Source organism: Vipera ursinii (genome assembly GCF_947247035.1).
Source record: "Vipera ursinii genome assembly, chromosome: 4".
Lineage (NCBI taxonomy): Eukaryota > Metazoa > Chordata > Lepidosauria > Squamata > Viperidae > Vipera > Vipera ursinii.
In genome coordinates this window covers 17520005-17547008 of record NC_139514.1, presented here as the reverse complement: position 1 = coordinate 17547008, position 27004 = coordinate 17520005, and positions in this window count along the sequence as shown.

The window sequence follows — 27004 nt, the reverse complement described above, 5'->3', positions numbered from 1 at the left end:
CCATCTTCTCTTAGCAGAACCAAATACATGACAAGGCATCGCAAATAAAGGACCATTTACCACCTGAGTGATAGAAATGAAATTAAAACAGATGAGGCATCCAAGAACAAACATCTACACTGAATAATGTCCTGGAACTGACTGAAAGGATCAGAATAGCATATGCAAAGACATCTTCTGGTTACTAGTAAGAGAAGACTTGAAGCAAAGCAAAGAGAGATAGTCATTTCATTTTAGCAAGCAATGAAGGGCACAATGCTTTGTAAAGTGTAAAGTGCCCTCATAGTACTTCACATAAAGCATTGTGGATGTGGGAAAAAAAGTTTTCAAAGTATCCCCAGTGCTTCAGTTTTGATTCTGAAAGGAGACTTCAGAGCATGCTATAGTACAAATGTAGCATTTGCCAGTGAGTCATTGGTCTGTTCTGAAGATGTCAACATATCTTGCCTGCCTTTGATCTTATTTCACCAAGTGAATAGCTACTTGTACAACTGAGTTCAGTGTCACCATGCGATGGGATAATTGTCCTATGTATCTTTGAAAAGGAAAGAAATTCAACAATGGAAAGCCATTTTCATGGCAGCCATTATGTGACTGGATTTCTATCCTACTGGCCAGGCAATTTTTTGCTAATATTTAGAAGTTGATTACAGTGATATGCAAGGTTACTGGGTTTTTTTAAAAAAAATGCAATGGTTGGAAAATTGTGAAAAAGTATTACCGGGGAACATGAGTTCCCTGCCCTCAACTGTTGATGTATCTGTGGGTGTTGCAACCACAGATAAACCATAGCTAAATAGCACCAGATTGAAAGAGGCCGGTTCTTTCTTCTTATCAGCTTCTGACTCATCCCAGTGACAAGAGTTTAATGAAGACTCAAGGGAGAGGAATATAATGAAAAAAAATCCCCCCCGCCTTAATTTTGCTAACCCTTAACCCTGATTAGAGATTGATGATGATGATGATGATGACAATTAAGTGGCAGAAAGTTGTTGGCGTAGTAGTCATTTTCCCAATGGCTGTTTATCATCTCAATAATCTTCTACCCATCTTATTAGGAATAATACAGAATATACTCTCTACATTGCTTCTCTTACCAATGTCTGTTTTCAAACAAACATTCAGATTACATTCCTTCCCTCTCTCTCCATCTAAACACAACTTTTTGGCCCTTAACATGAAATCTGAAAGGACAAATTCCCCATCAAAAAGAAATCAGCATTCTGTGAATGTCTCAGCCCTTACTCTTGATTTATTAGAGCTATTGGATTGGATGGTGGATGCAAAGGATGCGCTTGATGGGTTGTGACCTTAATCGAGTAATCATCTAATTATCTCCCATGCTTTTCCACACAGTAAAAGCCTTTTAATTGCTTTTGTATATTTTTGTGTGTGCCCTACGCGTGTAAATAGCATGTTTCATTATGCAAAACTTTCTAGATCTCTCACTTCAGAACAAACTGAATTTGTATATGAAGAAAATCAAATCATTTACAGTAAATCCAGATGGTTTTAAAAGAAAACATATAAAGTGATTATGACTGTTGTGTGTTCTTCTACTTATATTGTCCATAACCCAGTTTTATGTTCTAAGGGGGAAATGCATTTTCTTTGCCCTTGAATGTCTAATTGATTATTTAAACTATATTTCCATCAATAAACCTTATGCCAAACCGGAATACATGAAAAAAGTTGTTTTTCCTATGTTTAAATTGTGTTCCCAATTGCAGAAATGTGACATTTAAAACAGCAAGAAAAATGGAAACCACATTTAGAGATATCTACGATGTAGGGTCTTCCTATTTCCTAATATGACAAGTAAGAAAACTATCTTAGCCAGGGATTCCAGTTAAAAGAGTAACTAAACGCAGACTAAACTAAGACAAACTAAATTAAACTCCAAATGGACATGATTTTGCGGTGAGTGATCTTGAACATTTTAACTATCCTTTCCCCCCCATTCTGTGGGGATGAACTTTAGAGGGAAAGGTTAGGGGGAAAGCAAAGGCATTTACTTGGCCAACATACAACCCTTTCTATTTCCTTTTACTAAAGCTAAAGAAAATATTATGTCAGTGAAAAATTACTGGCAGTCCTCAACTTATGACCTCTTGCTTAGTAACCATTCAGAGTTATAACAGACTTCCTAAAAGCTAGGCTGACCCAATTTCAAAGTTCTGATATCGCCCACTCCTTTCGTGGTCACATGACCTGCATTTTGGACACTCGGCAACCAGCCTCTATTTACAGCCGTCACGTGACTGCAATTTACGATGGTTTTGCTAGAAACTGACATTAACTTCCGATTTCTAGAAAAAAATAGGCCCATAGTGAACAATGGCTTTGCTTAATGACCATTGAATTCACTTAAAGGCCACTGTAAAAAGGGCCGCAAGATGATCCACTTCCAACTGTCATGACTTATAATTGTGATTGCCAGGTCCGATTTTGATCAAAAGTCAAGGACTTTGCCTTTGAATGTTGTTAATCAACTGGGTGCTAGCTGCAAAATAGGGATGAAAGTCTTTCACCATGGACCATGAACAGCTTATCCAGGCAATTTTTCGTACATATAGGTAAAGGTAAAGGTTCCCCTGCACATGCGTGCTAGTCGTTTCCAACTCTAGGGGCCGGTGCTCATCTCCGTTTCAAAGCCGAAGAGCCAACGTTTGTCCGAGGACATCTCCATGGTCATGTGGCCGGCATGACTAGACGCTAAAAGTGCACGGAACACTGTTACCTTCCCACCGTAGTGGTCCCTATTTTTCTACTTGCATTTTTACGTGCTTTCGAACTGCTAGGTTGGCAGAAGCTGGGACAGGTAACAGGCGCTCACTCTGTTATGCGGCACTTGGGATTCGACCCACCAAACTGCCGACCTTCTGATCGACAAGCTCTGTGTCCTAACCCACTGAGCCACCGTGTCAAAGAGGACTACTATAGATAGTCCTTGACTTACAACAGTTCATTTACTGACTGTTCAAATTTACAATGGCACCAAAAAAGTGACTTATGAGCATTTTTCACAGTTATGACCTTTCCATTATTCCCATGATCATGTGATCAACATTCAGATGCTTGGCAACTGGTTCATACTTATGATTATTGCTGTGTCCCAAGATTGTGATCCCCTTTTGCAACCTGACAAGCAAAGTCAACAGGAAACCAGATTCACTTAACAACCAAGTTACTACCTTATCAGCTGCAATGATTCACTTAATAACTGTGACAAGAAAGGTCATAAAATGAGGCAAAACTCATTTAACAAATGTCTCACTTAGCAACAGATATTTTGGGCTCAATTGTGGTTGTAAGTGGAGGACTAACTATTTTGTATAGCAGTAACAAGTGGACCGTGAAACACAGGAACACATGTTTTATCTAGTTAATCCTCAAAGTTGGTGAATTGGCTTGTATCAATTTTTCAGAATGTACAGCCAATAGAGAGTGATCCACCCTGAAGTGTGTAAGACGGAAGGCATAACCATTAGATATAATCCTTACTGGCATATGAGGAATTTTTGCATTGAATTTTCTATTGTTATTTTAAAATGTAGCCATTTATTCTACCCCTCTTTTGTATTTTATAGAGAAGCCCATTTTAGGACTGTGTTTAGCATCATTACAATAGTAGCCACTGCTTGCTTGTCCATATCTGATCAATCTTAGGGTGATATGAACTACCTCCAGGAGATTAAAATAACCAAACAATGCTAATTGGGGGGGAAGCTTCTGGTTTTAAGAGGACATGATGTAAATAATTCATTGTGCTAGTTTTCGCAAGATTCATTTATTCACTTATTTGTTAAAGAGTTTAGCAACAGAATTAAGCAGCCCCTAAAAGACAGGATGCATGCATTAGCATAGTCCATAGTATGGTTGATTTGTTGTGGGATACACAAACAAAATCAGCAAATAAAATTTGGGGGTTTTTTCCAGGCAGGAAATAATCAACTCCAGGGGTGAAGGAACTAACAAAACAACCATAGCTTAGCATAAAGTACAAAACGTAATAGAGGGATAAAAAGAGAATAAAAACAGGGAGAAAGCTGGAATGCAATGACTGAGAGATTTGTCCTAGAATCAGAATAAATGGATCAAACGGATCACAATGTGTGGGGAACTAGATGGAAGGCAAAAATGTCCTGAAAACAGAAAACATGAAACAAATCAATATCACATTAACATCCCATTATAGCAGGGGTCTCCAACCCCCGGTCCGTGGACCAGTACCAAGCCACAGCATGCCAGCAACCGGTCCGCACAAACAAACAAAGCCCCATTCACGAGATGCAAGCAGCATGCAAAACACACACCCTCCGGTCCGTGGAAAAACCTCTGTCCACGGAAGTGGTCTCTGGTGCCCAAAAGGATGGGGACCTGTGCATTAGAGCATGGGTGTCAAACTCGCTGTGTCGCGACGTATCGTGACTTTTTTGCATTGCCAGAGCTGGGTTGGGCGTGGCCTCCGTATGATGCAACTGGCTCGCGGGGCAGCAGTTTAACACCCCTGCATTAGCTGGGGAGCCCTGCTGTAATGGGATGTTAATGTGATATTGATTTGTTTCATGTTTTCTGTTTTGAGGACATTTTTGCCTTCCATCTAGTTCCCCATACATTGTGATCCATTTGATCCATTTATTCTGATTCTAGGACAAATCTCTCGGTCATTGCGTTCCATCTTTCTCCCTGTTTTTATTCTCTTTTTATCCCTCTATTACGTTTTGTACTTTATACTAAGCTATGGTTGTTTCGTTAGTTTCTTCATGCCTGGAGTTGATTATTTCCTGCCTAGAAAAAAACCCCAAATTTTATTTGCTGATTTTGTTTGTGTATCCCACAACAAATCAACTATATCAGACATGTCAAACACAAGGCCCGGGGGCCGGATCCGGCCCGCGAAGTTGTTTCATGCAGCCCGCGAAGCCATCCTGGAAACAGTGAGGGAACGGACCCCACTGCCTTGGCCCTGGCCCAGAGACCCTCCTCCTGCCAGAGACCCTCAGATCTGTCCCACTCCTGCCCAGGCCCCCATAGGCACCCTTGATGCGAACGATGTAGAGCTGGCCACGCCCATCCAGTAGGCCATATGCACTCTAGCCATGCCCACCCAGTAGGCCACACCCACCCGGCCCCCTGAGAGCAACCGCAATGCTGATGTGGCCCTCAATGAAATTGAGTTTGACACCCCTGAACTATATTATGGACTATGCTAATGCATGCATCCTGTCTTTTGGGGGCTGCTTAATTCTGTTGCTAAACTCTAGCAATTTAATTGTCTTTTTTTTTAAAAAAAGAACAAAATTAAAAATAGCCTTCAGGTTTTGTTCCAACCTGATACTATACTCTCAGAATGTATGTATTTTGTGTTACATTGGAACTTTTACACAGTAAACTCAGACTAAAATGAACAATTTGAAGTGATTTCTCATGACCAGAACTCCTGGAATACACAGCTCAAAATGGCTAAGCTGCAAGGTCGAAACTACATGGTATATTTTGTTCTGATTATGAAACAAAACTCTTACAGCTTCCATTTGGTTTGAAGGTAGAATGTCCCAAATAGCCATTCCAAGAATTGAACATTTCACATATCTCTAGAGAAGACTGAATGGAGGTTCAAAGATATCATTAGTTTATCCTTGTGATCATCATCCTTAAACTTCCAGACATGCTTATACCTAACAAAAGTATAAAATACAACAGTTTCCCATGATTAATTTTCAGAAGATAAATCTGAGGGTTATCAACAAGTCTGAATATTTTTAACAGACTCACAAGCTAGTATCGAAATAAAGTTTCAACACCCATCTGTTCAACAAGTTAGCTAACTATTGAATTTCAACATCCCTTTCATTTTTTTGTAAGAGGATGGAAAATGTGCAATTTACTTAAATAAAAAAAATTACCTGAAACACTCCAAATTATGAACTTGGCTGATATGTAATTAATTCATTCTGAGATGTATTGTTTGCAATTGAAAGAAATAATGACTAATATTAGAAAGGAACCAGAATAAATATATAAATAAAATTGGTGTCCTCTGAATGTCCTTGCAATTATACTTGTGGTTGACATTCAGAAACATATCTGGGACTAATGAATAGACAACTAGGAAATGAAGGTTATTTTTCTACTGGAGTGAGATTGTTATATGCACAAAGATGGAAAGATTCCATTGCTTTAATTGAAAGTTTTAAAACCAAAAACCAATACAATATAAAATAGAATAAGAAGGGGACAATGAAGGAAGAAATAAAAGAGAAAGCTACAGAGCAAAAAAAAAAGAAAAGGAAAGAAAAAGTAGAAAAGGAAAAAAGATACAAGTAAGCAGGTTCCAATTTTAGATACTGACTTAGGTATATCTTTTTGCCACTGCTTAAGTGATGTATCAGTTCTCAAAACCTGTATTATCTGAAACAAAAAGATAATGTTAGCAAAATCTTCATTTTTATCCTAGAAATTCTCCCCAACAATGGCAAGTGTAATTTCTATCATCTTAATATTTAGCAACTGTATTCCATGTCTTGACATAGTTATTTTGAAATAGCATACAATTTATATTTGTAATAGTGATATCCAGATACTTCATTTTTTTCTCAAAAGATTTTCCCATTAATGTTACAATTGCATTTAAAGGATCCTCCAAAACCAACTACCAAGTCATCTGCAAAAGCTCTTAAATTATAGGGTTTTTTAAAATCTTTACTCTCACAATTTTCTCTTCTTGCTTTACATCTCTATTCAATATTTCAAGAACTAAAATTAACAAGGGAGGAAACAGCAGGCATCCTTGTCTTCTTCCTTTTTTTAATCTCACAATGTTTTGTTAGATCCCAATTAATTATTATTGCTGCTTTCTCTGACATAAATATCAGTGTCACATATTTAACAGAATAACAATAGCAGAGTTGGAAGAAACCTTGCAAGACAAATAACAATAGCAATAGCACTTAAACTTATATACTGCTTCATAATGCTTTATAGCCTGCTCTAAGCGGTTTACAAATCAGCATATTGCCCTCAACAATCTGGATCCTCATTTTATCGACCTTGGAAGGATGGAAGGCTCAGTCAATCTTGATCCCGTCAGAATCAAACTCCTAGCAGTTGGCAGAATTAGCCCACAATACGGCATACTAACCACACTGTGTCACCCTGGGTTTTCTAGTCCAAGTCCTTGATCAAGCAGGAGACACTATACCATTTCAGACAAGTAGCTGTCAAGTATCTTCTTAAAAGCTTCCAGGGATGGAGCACCCAATAATTATTATTATTTAATAATTTATATATAAAATTGTTCGAGTCGTCAAAGGCCTTTTCTGAATCTAAGATAATAAGTGCAGCTTGTTTTTTTGTCATGCTGCAATATTCCAGGTTTTCCAACACGTTTCTAATACTGTCCTTTACCTTTTTAAAAATACATTGATCCTCGTGTATAAATTATTGCAAAATTATTTTTACCCTCACAGCCAAAATCATTGTAAACAGCTTATAGTCCGCATTGAGGACTATAATATGAATATGAAAGTTTCTTGTTAAAGTCAGTAAATTCTTCACTCAAACTTTTATAGGTCAAACACTTTATGTCATTGTTTCCCTAATATGTGTTTCTTGTAAGCAAAATATATTTATTTATTTTTTTAATCATGAAATATTTCTTTCTGTTTTGAGGACCATCTGCTCCATTTATATTCCATGTTAAGTACTTTTGATCTACAATCAAGCCAAAAATTTAGAAAATTCAATACCTGCACTGTCTAATTCAGTAGCATCCCTTCACCTTCCTGTTTTACTTATCAAAGTTTTGTAGAGTATTATCTGTCACCTCCATTTGAATCTCCTCAAACTGTTCTGTAATTTTTTTTGTAAGAAATTCTCTCTTCAAAAGCTGCCAATTTAGTATTGGGCAATTTGGGCAATTTTTAAAACCCAATTCCTCAAACATTATCTGAAGCAATTCTAGTGTAATTCCTCTTTTTGCAGGCTGCTCTAATAATCCTCACATCTCTTCCCTTCTGTTGGCTGTTTTTTTTGTTTGGTTGCTATTCCAATATTGGAATCCAAAAGTGAAAGTGTCTCAGTGAAAAGTAAAAGGCACATTCCTTTCCCTTTTGCCTTTCTGTATCCTTAATACAGCACTTTCATCTCAAATAGCACTCTCTGGTTACTGTCACTAGCACAATCTGGCTTATATTATCTTTATTTGGTAAAAATCCACCAATTGTCTACATCCTTTAATGCTGAACAAATTCCCACAAAGGTCAGATCTGTTGGACTGTTTAATTCCAATAGTTTCAAAAGCACTTTTACAAAAACTTTATCTTTCAGAATTACTCTATCCTTTATCTGCTTTAAATATTCTTACATCCAATTCTTCTTAAGCTTTTTGCTAAAAATTTAAAGCCTTTAAAGCCTTTTTTCTCTTTTAATCCAGAAAGAGTGTTGATTCACCAAGTGGATTTTCTGCCACTGAGAAAATCTCTCTTCAACTGTACATTGATCACATCGCTAGTGATTAAGAAAGTGAGGTATTTGCAAACTTTCTGTACATATAGGCTACATTATGACTGTGAACCTCACTGAAATCCCTTGACTCTCAGCTGTTTGACTCAGTTACTAATTTGGAACAAGTGTCTGGAGTGCAAGTGTGTGATCTCATGTTCTCTCCTTGTCCATAAAGAATTCATCATCTGGCCATTGATCTCTGCCACAGTGCTATCCCCACTTCTTCTTCTAATCTGCCATGGACCCACACCTAGAAGCCAAAGATTCTGAAATAGGGATTCGTGAAGATGACAGAATTTTCAAAGATGGCAAAATTTAATTGTTTGATTAGGAAAAATATGATAACTACATTTGTTAGTGACTGGAAACCGTATCACCTCTCCTGCAGGAGCTGCATTAGTTGCCGATTTGCTTCCAGTTGCAATTCAAGGTTCTGGTTGTGATCTTTAAAGCCCTTCATGGCTTGGGACCGGGTTATTTGAGTGACCCTCTCTTGCCAGTCACATCTACCCAACCTATTAAAATGGGGAGGCAAGGTATGTTGAGGGTTCTATATCCTGAGGAGATACATCTGACAGGACCCAGAAGAAGAGTTTTCTCCATAGTGCTTCCCTTCCTCTAGAATAACATCCTTCTGGAAATTAGACTGCCCCCCACTCTAAAACTTTTTTGGAAGGCCTTGAAGAAGTGGTTCTACTAGTGGGCCTGAGTGAGATGGAGCCCTTTAAATGACTGGTATGAATGTGGGGGAGTGGGGGGTTATTTTTATTTTTTATTATTCTTATTTTTATTTTTTATAATGTGCTTTTATGTCCTATAAACCACCTTCAGTCACCATATGCGAGAAGGCGGTAATACTGTATAAATTTTCTAAATAAATAAAATATACATTTATACAGACTTCCTTAAACAAATACATTAGAAACTTTTTAATTCCCACTTTGCCTTTTATGCCTAAACCAATAATTGTATGGTAGAGAAACTGAGTTGCTCTGCAGTCTTAAAGTTATCATCATCTTTATTTCCAAAGCTGAGGTATGAGTGACAATCCAGTTATAGCCAAATGATATACTACTGCTATCCCAAGAGCAGAATCTGTACCTCTGTACACATATTTTAATCATCTTCTGAAATATGGGTTCCCTCCCAATGTGGGACTTCAACTCCCAGAATTCCCCATCTAACCCAACAATTGCGAACTACAATTGCACCTGAAGAATAATCATAAATATCAAAACAGTGTCTGTGAGCAGTATAACTGCAGCTCCACCCTTTTGTATATACTTGCAAAATCAACACATATGTAAAAGGGGAGGGACATTGATTTGTGTCCTACTATTGCCATCTTGGCTTATTTTTTACCTGAAGATGTTACTAGCTGAGTATAGGTTAGTTTCCTACACTGCTAGGTTGAGCAAAGCTTTGGTAGATCCCAGTTCAAAACTTCCATTTATTTGTTCTTCCATGAGTCCATGACTGCCACGACTTAGTTTTACCATGACAAAATGGCTGCTCTTTTAGATCACAAAATGGTTGGGATGACCCCCGTGCAAACCTCCCATTTGCTGGTTCTTCACCATTCAAAATCTTGCTTTGGACCGATGCTTATCGTTTTCTAAAAAAATCACTGCAGAAGCTCTCTGAGAAACTTAAAATGTTGCGTAAACAGCAGCCAAGCCTCATTAACATCACTGTCATCTCTGCAATAAAGGTGCCCAAGATCACATTGTCTGCTGCCAGGATCAACATTTCAGCTAATTATACTAAATCCATAGCAGTCCTTTTGACATTAGAGCCTGGGACTTGCAAATCTAATAAACTATGACACTGCAGCAGAGTCCCATGAGATCATCTACAAATGGCTGATGAAATTGGGGGGGGGGAATGTTTCTCATTTTTCCCTGATCTGTACATATTATGGATCTTGCCAAGTCCAAACCTTTCTCTTCTAGCACAGCTGGAAATGCTTCTGTACACAAACAAATTTAAGTTATAAAACAGGGCTCCAAGCCTGAATCAGATCCACGAGTAAATTAATCTACCAAAACATTAGATAGTTAATTACAGAGATAAAAAAAATTTAATTCAGAGTTGAGAGCACAGAGACTCGTTTGCAGAATTTGAATTCTGGTGTATGGCTAAAAAAAAACAAGAGAAAGAGCTTGATGGTGATTGTTTACTGAGATTTTTCACTCCGGTAAATGTTGCTTTTGCAATAATTTTAGAACTTTTTTCTTGCATATGATTTTTTGAAAATTATCTGCTTGCTATTATTGTTTGAACATTATTATTTTTTTTAAAAAACCCTTTTGTTAGATATTTAGATATTTATTTGTCTATTTAGCAGGTTATTATAATTTCTTTCAATAGCACAATACTCCCAATGGTTTACAATGAATTACGCTAATAACACAGAGACATAATCACACTATTCAGCAATGGCAAGAGTTTGCTACTTGCAGTTTTGCATTTTTGGAGCAACTGTCAAAACAAAGTATTATTGTTGTTTTCTGGGAAATGGGATGTTTAAGTTGGGCCAGTCTTTTTCCAAGTACATTTTTCCCTGCTTTTATCAGGTGCAGTCCATCCCTTGCCAAGAGTCCTTCATGTAGGAAATGTAGTCCGTGATCCAGGAAACCAAAGGTTTTTTTGGTGACACCAACCTTTAGCCAATGGTTTATTTCTAGAATTCTTTTTCCCCTCTATGGGTGTTGACCTTTCATTGGGAGTACTGATGAGAACACTACTTGTGCTCCTAGCTTCTTATTGCCTAGTTGTTTATAATATCTCACTATTGTACTCAGGTTCTTTATTATGTCATTCATCCCAATATGGAGGATGAGGAAAGGGTAGTAATCAGTAGGCCTAATTATTTTGGTTAGGTTCTCAGCCACATGTTTGATTTTTGCTCCAGAGAGACAACATAACTCTCTTCCGGAAGTGTAGTAGCACCCCTTCTGCACTCCTGGATTCTGTGTCTGGGGTGGCAGTGGAGTTCCACAGGCTTATGGTTCTGGGCCTTGGATGAAATGGATTATCTGGACCTTTTTCAATCTAGGTTGAGGCCAATGCACAGCACTGAAATGGCATTGGTCACACTTGCCAATGATCTTTAGAGGGCTTGGAATGGAGATGGTGTGACCATCCTGGCTCTCCTAGACCTCTCAGTAGCTTTCAATACCATTGACTTCTGAAGCAACCTTAGGCTTGTTAGTGGGAGACACTGTGTTTTGGTGGTTCTCCTCCTTCCTCCATGGCTGGTTCTGTGGTTGACATTGGTAGGACAGATCAAGTCCAAGGGCCCTGCAATATGAGGTGCCCAGGGCTTTTGCCAATCCTCTTTAATATCTTCATAAAACAATTAGGGAAGTCATCCATTGTTTTGGGGTGATATATCTCCACCCCTAGCCAGACAAGTGATGCTATGATGGTGATAGCCAAGTCCCTGGAAGCTGTAAGGTCTAGATGGGGAAGAACTGGCCTTCACTCAACCCTGACAATGCTGTGTGGCTAAAGAATTTTGGACACCCATGCCCAGATAATACTTCATCTTTGAAGATGGGGTGGCACTTCTCCAGACTGATCTGCACAGTCCTCCAAACTCTTTCATCCATGGAGGAAGGATTTGAACCACCCCATGGTGGTTGCTTGAGAAGTAGATGGAACCATTCATCTGGTGCACCAATTTCACCCTTTCCTGGCCTGGGAGGCTTTGTTCATAGTCACCCATTCTTTGGTCACCTCCTATTTGGATTACTGCAATGCACTGTACATGAGATTGCCCTTTAAGACCACTCAGAATTTTCAATTGATCCAGAATGCAGCTGAGACCCATAGGTTTACCCATGCAACATGAGTCCACACTGGCTTCCAGTTTCTTTCTGGGTGCAATTCAAGGTGCTAGACATCACTTTTATTGCCCTATATGGCACAGGGCCAGGTTATCTGCAGGATCATCTTTCCCTACGGACATCTAGTCATCCTACCAGGTCAGACAGAATGGACATGGCAGCCCCTGCCAAAACCCTTCCCCTTTTAGTTTTGGCAGCCGTCTACCCTGCATAAAGGTTTGAATGCCTGACTTTTTCCCAAAGCACTGAGATAAAAGGTTATATGACTTGGCACCAGGTTTTTGTTGTTTTAATGCTGTTAGTTTTACAATTTTATTATGATTTTATGTCATCTTTACTTATGACTGTGAACTGCCCAAAGTTGATTATAAGATGGGCAGCTATATAAATGTTTTAAGGAAACAGTCTTATCCACATTTCTGTTGGGACTGCAAAATGTGACCATCTATTTCCATTCCACAAATTGGAAATATCAAGGATATCTCGCCACTGTAGAGGCATTAGTATCGATTCCTGTCATTCCTGTTTACGAAGGCTGACTTTCAGCCACAGTCATTCTTGGAAGACTTCCTCGCATCTGTAAATAATAGATCATCTCTTTACAGCTCCTGGCAAAAGGAACCTTTCTCTAGGTGTTAGAAATAGATAATCAATAAAGCAATAAAAGGCAACTCAGTACCAAAACATAGCAAAAGGTTTATTATGTATTTGCAAGTACAGGTGCACCTGAGCAGTGGTGGGATTCAAATAATTTAACAACCGGTTCTGTTCATCATCACCACCAGCGTGATACGCCTTACATATTCATCATCACCAGTGTGACGAACGTCGCATATTTGTCATCACTGGTGTAATGCACATCGCATTGTCGTCATCACCAGTGTGGTGTGCGTCGCATTGATGACATGACTGGCATGACACACATTGCATTGATGTCATCAGTGGGGCGATGTGTGTCACACTGATGTCATCACAGGCACGACACTTCTCGCAGATTTATGGTAACCAGTTCGCCGAACTCAACAACAACAAAAATAGGTATCTGTTCTGCCGAACCATCACTGCACCTGAGGTGGTTCCAGATTAAAGCCTGCAAAAGACTTTTATAACAAAATCAGAGGCTGCTATAAGCCCAAAAGGTGTTTTCTTAAAGCAATTCCATGATAACTCTTTAATTAACATCCTATTGATTCTCCTAACAAATTTGCAAGAATGCCAATAACCACCGAGGTTGTCCAGCCTCAACCTGCAAAGTAGATTATTAACTCTTCTGATTTATCGACTCCTTGGCAGTCCTGAATTCTTACCTTAAAAGACCAAGAAATACAGCTTCCAAGTCAATATGGCTGTACATCCTCTATGAATGTTTTGTTATATTTTATCCCTACAACACAATATGAAAGCTGAGATAGCACTGACAGTTTTCTTACCAGTCTGTTCCCAATCATATCAAACTGAGGTCTGAGATAATAAGGTTATCAGGCTCCTCTCCTTGCCATCTGCAATGTTGTGACCTCATCAAAATCAGACGCTTGCTGCTCTCTTGTGTGTTTCGCCTGTGTTTCAACTGACACAAAGGGGGGGGATGGTATCATAGAAAGAAAGATGATGATAAAACAAAGAAAGATAACATCACCTCCAAAACTAATGGAAATGACAGTTGGAAATGGGTCACTTAATGTGTGCACTGGGATTTACAAGTGTAGTTATTATTGTTACAAATGTAACTATCTAGAACCATTGAGTTTTATTTTTCTTTTCCCTACAGTTAACACTTGTTCAATTACATTGTGTGTTGAGAGATTCATATTGGCCATCTTTTTATTATTGCAAAAAAAAAAAAAGTCTGTCGATGGAAATGCATTGACCCCCAACAGCTATAGCCACCTTCTTCTTGCTAGCTGGTAATTCTGGGAATGGTTGTCTCAGCACATTTAAAGGTCACCAAAAACGAGGGAGGCTAAGTTGAAGAACAGCTGACAAAGATTGCATGAATATGAGAGTGGATCAAAGTAAATTATTTTCTAGTGTAACATTCTGCAATTCCTTGATTAGCCAATAAAACACCAACGTAAAGCTGAAGGGACAAACAATAGCTTGTCATTTTCCTTGATGTAGAAAATGGGTTTCATTTCAAAGACTGATGGGAATTTAAAAAAAATCTTAGCAGTTGGTTCTTTTCAGTAAAATAAAATTCAGTAAAATAAGTACAAACTTACATTCCAGAAATGTGGTGAGGGGAAGCTCTTTTTTTAAAAAAGATAAAGCAATATTTTTCATGCTATAGTCAATAAAAAAATAGATTTTGTATTTGCATGCTGCTTGTGGTTTATTACATAGTATCAGAAGAGATACATTTATAAGTTACTGATCTTCAGATTGAAACAATAAGCGATGTTATCTGGTAGTATCTATTCAGGATGCCCATAGAAAATTAAATGTATAAATCACCAGTATGAAAGTGTCCTTACAAATTCAACAATGCTTACATTAATCAAGTTTAAATTTAATTAAGATTAAATCAGCCATTGGGAAAAAAATGATAATTACATAGGTTGACATTTTAGGTTGTTTTTTTTTCTGATTCCTCCTTTTCCTTTATTTAAAAATTCCTAGGAGCTTTCTCAACTAGTAAATATGAATTCATTCCCTGTTTTGATGCAAATGGGGAAAAAAGTCATAAGATAAACGAGATTAAGATGGAGTCGTCTACAATTCATCTGAACATGATATTAAAAGGCTCAGTTAATTCTGAAGTAGAGAGGGATTTTTATTTTTAATTCTATCCGCTAAGTTATTGAATAACTTTCCTTGGCAGGGATATCTTACAGCACTTTCATTGCACAAATTACAATTATATTTTGAAAAAAGATGGATTGCCTTTTCCATATTTTCAGGCTAATTCATTTTAGTGTTGGTCACTGGGTGAAATAAGCAGTTTCAGAATTCAGCTCTTCTTTGAGATTTATTTGATCCCACTTAAATTATGGCAAGTTTTGGGAGCTTTGTTTATGTAGAGTTCAATTTCAACATCTCCTGAAAATTCAGATAGCTTTGACCCCTTTTTAAACCTTATTTAACTTTTAGCTGATCAGAGAGATGCATTTTCATATGATGGTGCCAAATATTATTTGATGGCTGGCAAGATTCATTAGGACCTTGCCAGGAAGAATATGATTTGATTATGTTTTTTAATTTACCTTTATTTTGCCCTGAGACCTATTTTGAATCATTAATCATATTTGATGTACCTTAATCAACTATGTAATTGCAGCCTGGTGAATGATTGAAATAAAACACTTTGACATTGAATTTCAATACCTACATTTGGATCTCAGATAATAACGTTGACCCTTTTATCCATGAAAAGGTTTACATAATGGAAATGTCCCACTTTGCAAATAGTGGGTAAATCCATTTTCCAGGTAATCATTATATGATTACTTTTCATCAGCTTAATTTTGGAGAATTTGATAATTTTTATTTTTTTATAGAATTAGAAATTGTATTTGAGTTATCGCAGAACGCTTATAAGTGCATAGGTTTGTGTAACAGCCAACATCAATAAAAGTCTTGATTGGACTCTTTGATTCAAAAGTCCTCCCTGCTTAAATTCACAATTTATCCAGGAGTGGAATTTGGAGACAATGAAGTTGGTTAAAAGAATTGTTCTAGACTGCCAGGGAAAAAAATTGCACACTTATACAGCTCTGTGAAAAGGGGAGCCAGTGACTGCGGTAGAATGAAGAGTCAGCAAGTAGACCAGCTCAACGATAATTCCTCTCTTAACAGGAGAAGAGTGGTATTGAGATCACCCATAAGTAGTCCAGACGTGCTCCTAATGAGGAGACCACATGTCAGTGGTCTTTAGAATCTATAGGTAAAAGGTAAAGGTTCCCCCGCACATGTGTGCTAGTCATTTCCGACTCTAGGGGCCGGTGCTCATCTCCGTTTCAAAGCTGAACAGACAGCGCTTGTCCGAGGATGTCTCCGTGGACATGTGGCCGGCATGACTAGATGCCAAAGGCATACGGAACGCTGTTACCTTCCCACCGTAGTGGTCCCTATTTTTCTACTTGCGTGCTTTCGAACTGCTAGGTTGGCAGAAGCTGGGACGAGTAACAGGCGCTCACTCTGTTACGCGGCACTTGGGATTTGACCCACCAAACTGCCGACCTTCTGATCTATATAACCAGTCATATCACCTGATAGGGGGATCTATAAGCTTGCAGCTATAGCACAATATCACTAATATCTTTGTACAATGATTATGTTCTTCATTGCAGTGATAGCTCTAAATCAGGAACCAAATTAACCATTGTTTATATTTTCTTGACTTCTATTGAGCTGCTTTTTTTTAAACTGTAGGGGAAATGACAGAGAAAACATTGTATTGCTAAAGAAGACAGATTTCCATGTATAGTTGCGTATTTCTATGCTTCCACAGTCTTATTTGTTTTTATTTTAAACCATTCTTTTTCTGAATGTGCTTCAGGTCACGCCTGAATAATCAGAACAAACGGAAAAGGGGAGATTGCACCAAATTAAAGAAAGGCAAAAGGTGGGGAAAGCAATTAATTGACCAAGGTGGGGAGGGAAGGCATTGAAATAAAAAATGTCTTTCCAGAAAACATCAGTCCTTCTTGAGTGGCACTTCTGAACCCACCCATCTGCGAGAAAGTGATATGTAACTCAGCTGGGGCTTGCATTTGAGCAAATGTGTCAGAATGGCACTGAGATGTCAGCTTACAGGTATGAAAATGATTTCATTACAATATGATGGCCATATCCTTTGCTCCCAAAAAGGAAATGGGCAGCCAAGAGAGCAGTTGGTCATAAAACTTGCATGTGCAATAAATAAATAATAAATCAATAACTGAAAAAGAAATAGAAATGCCATAGCAAGGAAGGTAGTGAATGTCTAGCTGAGTTATATACTTATTCAGGTGTTATTGTAACTGTTTCCTTTCTCTCTCTTTAAATAAAATATTGACTGATCAGTCCTTCAAACAGAATGCAATTAACAGAAGAACAGAGTTGGAAGGGAGCTTGTAGGTCATCTAGTACAGGGCTTTTCAACCAGTGGTACAGGTACCTGGCAGGTACATTGGCACCTGGCAGGTGGTACGTGACCATCCTAGAAAAGTGGTAGCGGGGGAGGGGAATGAGCTGAACTGGTGGCAGCACTGCACAAGCCTAAGCGAGAGATGGCTGGAGCTAGGCAACCGGTGGTACTCGGATGTTGCCATATCCTAAAAGTGGTACAATGGGTGAAAAGGTTGAAAAGCTCTGATCTAGTACAGCCCCCTGTTCAAGCAGGAGAGCCTATATACCATTTCTGATAAGTGGCTGTCCAGACTGTTGTTGAAAACCTCCAGTGGTACTAGTACCTCACATGATCTTGATTCTATCCCTCTGTTAGTGCAACGTAGGATTGCATTGGCTTTTTGGGCTGCTGCTGCACTCTGCTGGCTCATATTCAAGATACCTCTCACATGTACTGCTATTAAACCAGGTTTCACTTAATCTGTACATGTACTTTTGGTTTGTCTTGTCTAAGTATAAGACCTTACTTTTCTCTACATTGAATTTCATTTCGTTAGATAGGGCCCAGTGTTCAAGTCTGTCGAGATCCATCTGGATCTTGAGCCTATCATATAGGGTGTTGGCTATTCAGCTAGTTTAGTATCATCTGCAAGTTTGATGAATTCCCCTTCTATTCCTGTTCTGTACCAGCCTGCTACCGGCCCTGCAGAAAAGGCAGGGACAACCCCTTTACAAACGGCAAGAGGCTGGAATTAAGCCTGCCAAATTTATTAACATAAAACAGAGCAAAACAAGACACCAACCATGAAACAGGAGCTAGGAAACAGGAACTATACAAGCGGTTGCCTTCAGCAAACCAGCCCTCCCACGCATTCCCCTTTTATACAGTTCAGGGCGTGGCTTCTCTCTGCCTCCTTCCGAGGTGCCCCATTGCCTTCCTTTGTTTACTCCTGATTGACTGCCTCCTGCGTCGGGCGTCCTTGAACAGGGCCAGCTGTGGGTCATCTTCATCCACGCTGTCAGGCTCACACAGCTGGGTCTCCGTCGTAACCAGGTGGGAGGGGCCTGGCTGAGGGCTCTCATCAGCAAGCTCTTCAACAACCCCCTCCTCCTCTGAGTTGTCCGACCCAACTGCCGAACCCACAGGCTGACCCTGAATCACAACACTTCCCTCATCTAAGTCATTTATGAAGATATTGAAGAGTACTGGATCTTGTGGTACCCCACTGCTTACTTTCCCCCCATAGAGATGTAGCACCATTAAGGACTGCTCATTGGGTACAATTAAAAATCTATCTGGTAGGTGATGCTGTCTATCCCACTTTTTTTCTAGCTTACCAAGAAGTAGGTTGTGGTTTACTTTGTTGAATGCCTTACAGAGAAACACTTTCTGAGTCTTGAGCAACTCAACTTTACAATCAGATGGTGAGAAGCAATACTTATCAGCTGACATAAAAAAAGTCATTTGCAGGGATTTAAGGGTGGGAACATGAATATTTCAAATTCTAGAACCCTTTCTTGTCCACTTCTAATTTTATTTTACTAGCTTGAACAGTCAAATTTCATCTATTTCATTGTCTAATTTCAGCAATGAGACCTTGGAAATGTGTCTACATATAATGAACTGGGACACACGTTGCCAGAGGTTTATCCTGAGTCAGATCCTTAAATAGAGACATGTCTGTGCTAACCTTGGACATAAACTCAACCTCAAAATTTGGTAATTTTATAGGAAGCTTAGAAGTAGCACACTGCTCAGAAAAAGCCAGTAGCATTTCTAGATCATAGAGATAAAGAAAATGCATTTTTCATAAGTTTTGTCATTCAAGATATGATGAAAACTTTTTAAAAAAAATGTGGAAGGAGTCTGGAGTAGCAAATGGCCAGGGCAAAGTAATATTATTGCTACTGCTGTGCTGCGCTTGATTCTAATGATTTGATTTTGTTGGCCTACATTGTGTTTTTAAAATGGATTTTAATTTGTATTTTATAAAATAAAACTGTAGGCCATCTAGAGGGCACAGCTGGTCCAAAAGACAAGACACAAATTGATTCTATTGATCAATACATTACTCCTCCTGAATTCATGAATTATGAGACTGGTTTTAATTTCAGATAGAAAGAAAAAAAACATGCTTTGCCTTCTAAATGACAGAGATTTCTATTTTCTAATATTACTGGGGCATCTGTACCCACTAAAATGTCAAATTATTGCACTGGCTAGATTTATAATGATACAACTGAGATATCTGCATGGATGCCATCTGAATCACCTCATAATTATATTTTCTTAAGCTACTTCACCTTGTATTGTCAATGGTAGATATGTGTATTTTCTCCTACATGTGAAATGTCCTAGCATTCCTGCCCACAAACTAATCAAAATAGAATTCTAATCTTCAGCATGAATTGATTTTCCACTCCTTGATAATAATCTGCCAAAAGAGGTGGTCAATATTTGGCCTCATCTGAAGCACTAGTTGAAGGTCAAGAAATACCTTTTGTGTGCTGGTACCCCCCCCCCCAAATTTGTCTACTTTCATAAACTGATATGTGATCTAAATTTAGACTGATCTAAATTACTGTAAGGGACGTGGCGGCTCAGTGGGTTAGGATGCTGAGCTTGTCGATCAGAAGGTCGGCAGTTTGGCAGGTCAAATCCTGAGTGCCGCGTAACAGAGTGAGTGCCTGTTACTTGTCCCAGCTTCTGCCAAGCGAGCAGTTCAAAAGCACGTAAAAATGCAAGTATAAAAATAGGGACCACTACGGTGGGAAGGTAACAGCGTTCCGTGCGCCTTTGGCATCTAGTCATGCTGGCCACATGACCACGGAGACGTCTTCGGACAAGCGCTGGCTCTTCGGCTTTGAAACGGAGATGAGCACCGGCCCCTAGAGTCGGAAACGACTAGCATGCATGTGCAGGGGAACTTTTAATTTTACTAAATTACTGTAGTTCTGCAGATTGTTTAAGGAAAAAAAATATTCTGCAGTAAAATTAGTAATCAGATAAGAAGAATGCTAATGAATCTTAACTAATTAATTTAAAAGATAGGATTGAGCAAACACTTTTTTTTGATAAAGTCATCTAAGGTTTCTCATGGGATTGATGTGATCAAGTTTGCATTCACAGGTTGTCAGCAGTCAATAATGTGTATTCTTTCAAACAAATGGATAGCCAAAATGGTATGACCCTCTTACAGTATGAGATAGTAACTTATAGATTGTAAGTTACTTATAAGTTACTACGTTTTATAATTCCTAAATGTAGACTAAAATCCACAACAAACAGACCAAAATAATCAGACGATGAACAGAATAAAATAAAATAAACCCTACCACGTGCATATTGATGGGGAAGGCTTTGTATATGTCAGTCCTGGAAGTAATTTTTTGTATCACAATATCCATTGGCAGTGATGGAAAGCAAAATCCACATTAGAAATGAGGAGAAAAAGGTTGAAAGGAAGGCAGGCAGTTTCATATACCATTCCCCTCCAGAAGAATCTCACCACGGCTGAGAAAGTATAAAAAAAGCCAGCTAGGTTTAGAACACCTTCCTATTGATGGGAATATTAACAATATTAACAATAAAATAAGTAAAAAGGGAAATGAATCACATGTAGAAATCAATATTTCTTCTTCTACATTCCAATAATATATAAGAACTATGCTATTTTATGATTAGTAAGAGCATTAGCTTTATAAGAGATGCACGAGAATATTGCAGTATATTAAGTCTTACCTGGAATCAGAGGTGTTTCCAAGTCATGTTATAATAGAGTGTTTTACTTGAATGTAGACTTCTTAAGACATCTGGTTAGTTGGATGATGGACAGGAAGGACTTCTTGGTCTGGGGTTCTCCTATAATGTTAGGAAACAGGTCAGATGTAGTATGAATTATTCACAATGATTAAAACTGAATGCAACAGTTGAACAATTCCTATTAGCACTGATATGTCACAATCACAGACTGCATTATTTTTCTCTGGATTGGTATTAGTAGAGGAACTCTATTCATTTCGAAAGAAGTTAATTTCTGTGCATTATGTTCATACCTATTGAATAAAGAAATTCATATTAAAATATAACAACAGATAGAGGGAGTTGTGCCTGAAATACTCTTTAGAAAATGGGTTATTCCCTTATCATGTTGATATATTGCATTAATATAATTCAATACCCAGCAGAGGTATCCAGAATGGAAAAGGCAGATATGTGGAATCTTAAAAGGCTGAAATAATGAATGAGTTAATATCTAAGATCAGGAAAAGGAAATCATGAAACAAGCCCTAAGAAATATGAATATTTCCCATCAGAAAAATTACAATTATTAGACAAGTAGTTATAATAGCATTAATATTAATGATAACTCATAATGTGTTATTATAATTATTATTATCATCATTTCTTGCAATAGCAAATTTGGAGGGTTAGTGCCTATCAGATTAGTAATAATAAGAGTTCTTTTTTAAAAAAAATGGACTCCTATATATTCATAGAGCTCAGCTAAGTAGAAATGCATTACTGTGAGACACATGCAAATGCAGATGTATGCACATATATGCACTTAAAAAAATGTCTGGGGATAAACATAGGTTACAGAACATTTTTAACAAATATATACATTCAAGTATAGGAGAGCCTAAGTGGTGTATGTCTGTAAATCATGAACATCATAATAAAGCCAGGTCAAGCCAAGGCAAGCCAAGTGAATAATTAAGATTGAGGCTGAGGAATTCTGGGAGTTGAAGTCCACAAGTCATAAAAGAGCCAAGTTTGAAGACCCCTGGGATAGTATATGTGGAGATCCAAGCAGTGTAGTCTTTTGCAAATGACAGTTGGAAGCTTCCATGAAATATGTCAATGTGCATATGTTCTAAGTGCCATCCATTTTTTTTGTATGGCATCCAGTGTGCCAACAACCACTGGGACTGTTACTTACTACTGTTTGCTATTGCACTGATTTCCCTTCCAACAATACTGAAGACGCCATGCCATGGCTATCAATCAACAAAAACATCTGCTAGGCTATCCCACCTCTTTTACGTAGAAAAGCTGAAGCTGTATGGAAAAATACCATGTGAAAAAAAATAATTGTTGCTCAACATTGTATACACAACCAAGATGTTGAAATGGAGTCTGGATTGGATAAATGTGCCTTACAAACAACAAGAGGAAAAAAAAACCCAGTGAAAACAGAAGGAATCAAGATGCCTTATGGAAATAACATCAAAAGTCTGGATAAAGACAAATAATACAGCTACCTGGGCTGACAACATCAAACACACTGAAGTCTAGAAGAAGGTTAAAAGTGAGTACATCATAAAAATGAAGAAAATGTCTGAATAGAAGAAATATCATCTAGGCAATTAACACCTGAACAATTTCAGTCATTAGATGCACAGCTGGAGTAGTGAACTGGACTCAAGCAGAACTAAAAACCCTGGATAGGAAGGTCAGAAAAATAATGATAATGAACCATGCTCTTCATCTATGCAGTAATGTTGAGAGACTACTTATAAGGAAAATATATGGAATGTTGCAAGTACATCAGCTTGAAGAAGAAAAACGAGCATTGAATGTGTATCTGAAGGAAATGAAGAAGATGCACTGATGCTACTATACCAGGAAAGCATACTGAGTGCTAGAGAGACCAAACTGGCCTACAAAAAAGACCAAATGAAGAATAGGAAAAAACATAGCAAGGCTAAGTCCTACATGGACAATACATTAAAAACAATAGCAGACAAAGCAGATAATAACAAGACCTGCCAATGTCTAAGAGCAGGAAACTTGAAGAAAGGACCCGAGGAGCTAATTCTGCACAAGACCAAGCCTTAAGAACAAATGCATACAAAGTCAGAATTGAGATTACAGAAACAGACAGCAAATGCCACCTCTGCAAAGAAGCTGAAGAAGCTGTGGGCTTCCTTGTTAACTGCTGCAAGAAGAGTATAGAGACTGAGAGCAAACAAAGCAGTAACAATGGTGCATGGAAATATCTGTAATAAAAGCCACTTGCCTACAAGCAAGAAATGGTGGGACCACAACATAGACAAAGTAGTAGAAAATGAAGAATCTAATTTTTTTCATTCAGACAAGCATCTGCCACACGACATCCCAGATGTAACAACTGTTGATAATAAAGACAAAAAAAATTCTGGATAGTGGGCATTGCAATACCTGGAGACAGCAGAAGAGAAGAGAAAGAATTGGAGAAAATCACAAAATACCAGGTCTTGCAAATAAAAGTAGAATGACTGTGGCAAAAGAAAGCAAAGATAGTACCAATAATTAATAGGTGCCTTGGGTGCAATTCAGTCACTTGCAAAAGGCAGCTTTACTTGTAACAGCTTACATCTTGAGACACTACCTTTAATATTAAACAACAATATCTGCCCATCCCTTGGAGGCACACAGTAGGTGAACAAAATGCCAAATTTAATCTAAACATCTGGCTGACTGTGTTACTAACCATCATAATTCTACTAACCCAATTTAATTCCACTTACACTGTAAGTCAAAGTTATATTAAACTAAATCAACTTTTTGTCTTAGCTCATACCTTCTTCTTAGCTTACTTCTTGAGTCTACTACTCTAAAACACCAGGTGTTTTTTTAAAAAAAATGGCTTCTTCCTTCCTTACCCATTTTGTTCAAACAACTTGTATCTATTTCATTTATTTTGTGTTTCATAGATGATAAGGCTCTCTAGAACATACTGAGTACTTTCTGTGAAGTTCCATCTTATAAGTATAGCATTTTTCTGCAGTAGAGAATTTGAGAACAGGAAAAACCCCAGGCTCCACGGCACTGGTCGTAATTTTTACAGGATGGCATTCTCAAGTTCATGTTTTCCATCATGGCATTTTAAAAGATGCAAAACAATTATATGGAATCCATTTTCCACTGAAAGAATCTGACATCAGATTAGAATGGCTGTAAAGCAGAGGAAATCAAAAAGCTGAGTTGTATCTGACAGCAGTCAAAACAGAGTAAGATTTAGAACTGACAGTATCTAGAATGAAAGAAGCATGGCAATTGAAAGAAAACCCATAAGGTTGAGGAAGATTGAGACAGCTGCAGAATTGTGTGCCTGAATATGAAAAGAAAAGAGGATATTAAAAGAAAAAATAAGGAATAAAATGCCCAAGATTAATTGCAGCGAATATGTGATGTAGGCTGCTGAAGTGGAAGAAATAAAATCAAGGACGAGGTAAAGGAGAACAAGCTTTTGACAATTCTGTTGCCTTAAAATAAAATGTCCACTTGGAGATGTGTTCTTTCCATAATGTCATATTAAATAGCAGTCAAATACTAAGCTGGACACCAGTGGAAATAAGTTGGCCTTCCTGGTTCTTTTACTTAGAACAAACACATCCATGAAAACAATGAAATAAGAAGTGAGTTACATTCAATTCCCTGCACCGCCACATTTCGAGTTTGCATCTTAAGAAATCTGCTGTGCAAATCCAACCCTATAATAACCATATTGTAAAATGTATGTGTGTGTGTGTGTGTGTGTGTTTCATTCTTATATATAATTCAGCTCATATTTTTTTTCAGGTCCTGAAATCTCTCTTTCATGCCACCAAATTTTAATGGTGACCTTGTTGAAAGTCAACAGCAATATTTTTCTTCCATTTTCAAGAGCATGTGTGAATCCCCAAATAAATTTAAGATGCCTAAAATGCAGAGAACTCCCCAGTCCTACCCAAATGCAGAAAACGTCACCTTTGGCCATGAGTACAATGCACACACACTGATTATATTTTTTTGACAGGTTAGCGATGAATGAATTATGCAAAGTCCTTGACCAGCAATGGAGCAGAATCAATTTCTGACAGTGTGCAATTCATTGTGAGCATGCCATTAACACTTCAAAAAGATTGTTGGTGTTATAATGATTATCTGATTGGAATAGCTGAATATTAGAAACCACACCACTATCCTAAAGGTTTTCTGAAGAAAGAAACAATAACGTTGTATTTTGACAGGAGGATCACTTGCACAATTTAATTTGAATGAGAATATTAGCAAATCAAAGACCAAAAATCTCTTAAGAAGAATGTTTGGTCAGAAGAACCAAAAAATAAAATAAAAATGAAAAGGATTCACAGGCTGGAATTGTGAAGCAACCTCCATTTAATTAGGATGATTTAATGATGATGATGATATGATAGTGATGATGATAATGATGATGATGATGGGGATGATGATGATAATGATGATGATGATATCTGGTCACACAAGTAGGACGGACTATAAAATTAATATGGTAAACTCACATATTTCTTATGAAATGTTTAGATAGGCAGATTTTAAGGAAGGATGGGACCTTGAAAAAAGAAAAAAAAGATTAAAAGAAGGGGAAAAGATAAAAAAAGATTTTACATAGAGGCTTCAGAAATTGAAAATACTATTTTATCTAGATAAATCTACTTTAGGAAGACAGGCAGGAGCATTAACCAACTGATCTGGCTTAGTCTAGTCTGATTTCAGCAAGCAAATTGTTCAGTGTTTTCTTTCTCATTGTCCCCATCCACATAATCTAAAAAACTGGCCTGAAAGGAACCTCCTGTCCTTAGAAGTGTTTTCTGAGCAAGCCAATTGGGTGGCAACTTAGCTACCAATGAGGCTTGTTGACAGCCCACCAGCCACCAAGAAGACTTCTATTCAGAAGGATCTTGAAAAAAGTATACTAATACAAATTGATACCATATGAAAGTGTTGCCTTTCGCTGTATGGTTGAATGGCCATCTCAACTTTCCTTTGTGAAATAGAGCGTCCCATGTTCAACCTATGGAGCTCCCTGCTACTCCACGGTCACTCCTATCCCTATCCTTCTAGCTGAAGGAGTCAACCTCAGCAGCACCAACATCCAACCAGCTTCTAAGGGACATTTCCCCACCTATCTGTTCTTGGAGGAAGTAGATAATGATCCCATCAGCCAGAAGAGGAAATGAAGGGAGGGACAAGTGGACAGGTGAGCCTATTCATTCACCTAGTTGTTCTCTATTTTATACAGTATCCTGAGATATATGCTTTGATAAAGATGCTGCTGCCAGCCTTAGACCAGACTTGAAACATGACCAGATAAGCTAATAATTTGTTGGAAAGCTACATTAATAGAAACTCACAAATCTGAAAGTACAATTCTCTTGTTGTCTGCTTTACAGCCTGAGAAACTAGGAAGAGTCTCTTTTGAGACTCTTGCTCTATCCACTGTCTTGTTGTCTGCTATCTGACCATTTCCAAGGCAGCATCTCTGCATTCTGTCTCCCAAGGTTATTCCCACATACCATTACAGGTGCTTAACACAAGAATATTTTATGATTTGAGACAGAGGATGCTATCTTAGATTCCTTCTTAATCAAATATTTAGTTCATTCATATCATGCCTTGGTCACTTCTTGAATAGATTACTGCAATCTGCTCTATAAGGGGCTGCCCTTGAAGATCGCTTGGAATCTGCAACTGGCCCGGTGCAGTGTCATAGGCAGCTATGGGTAAATCTAGGATGCCCGTGTTACACCACTGTTCTATGAGTCTCACTGGCTTCCAGTAGGTTTCCAGCTGCAATTCAAAGTATTGGTTG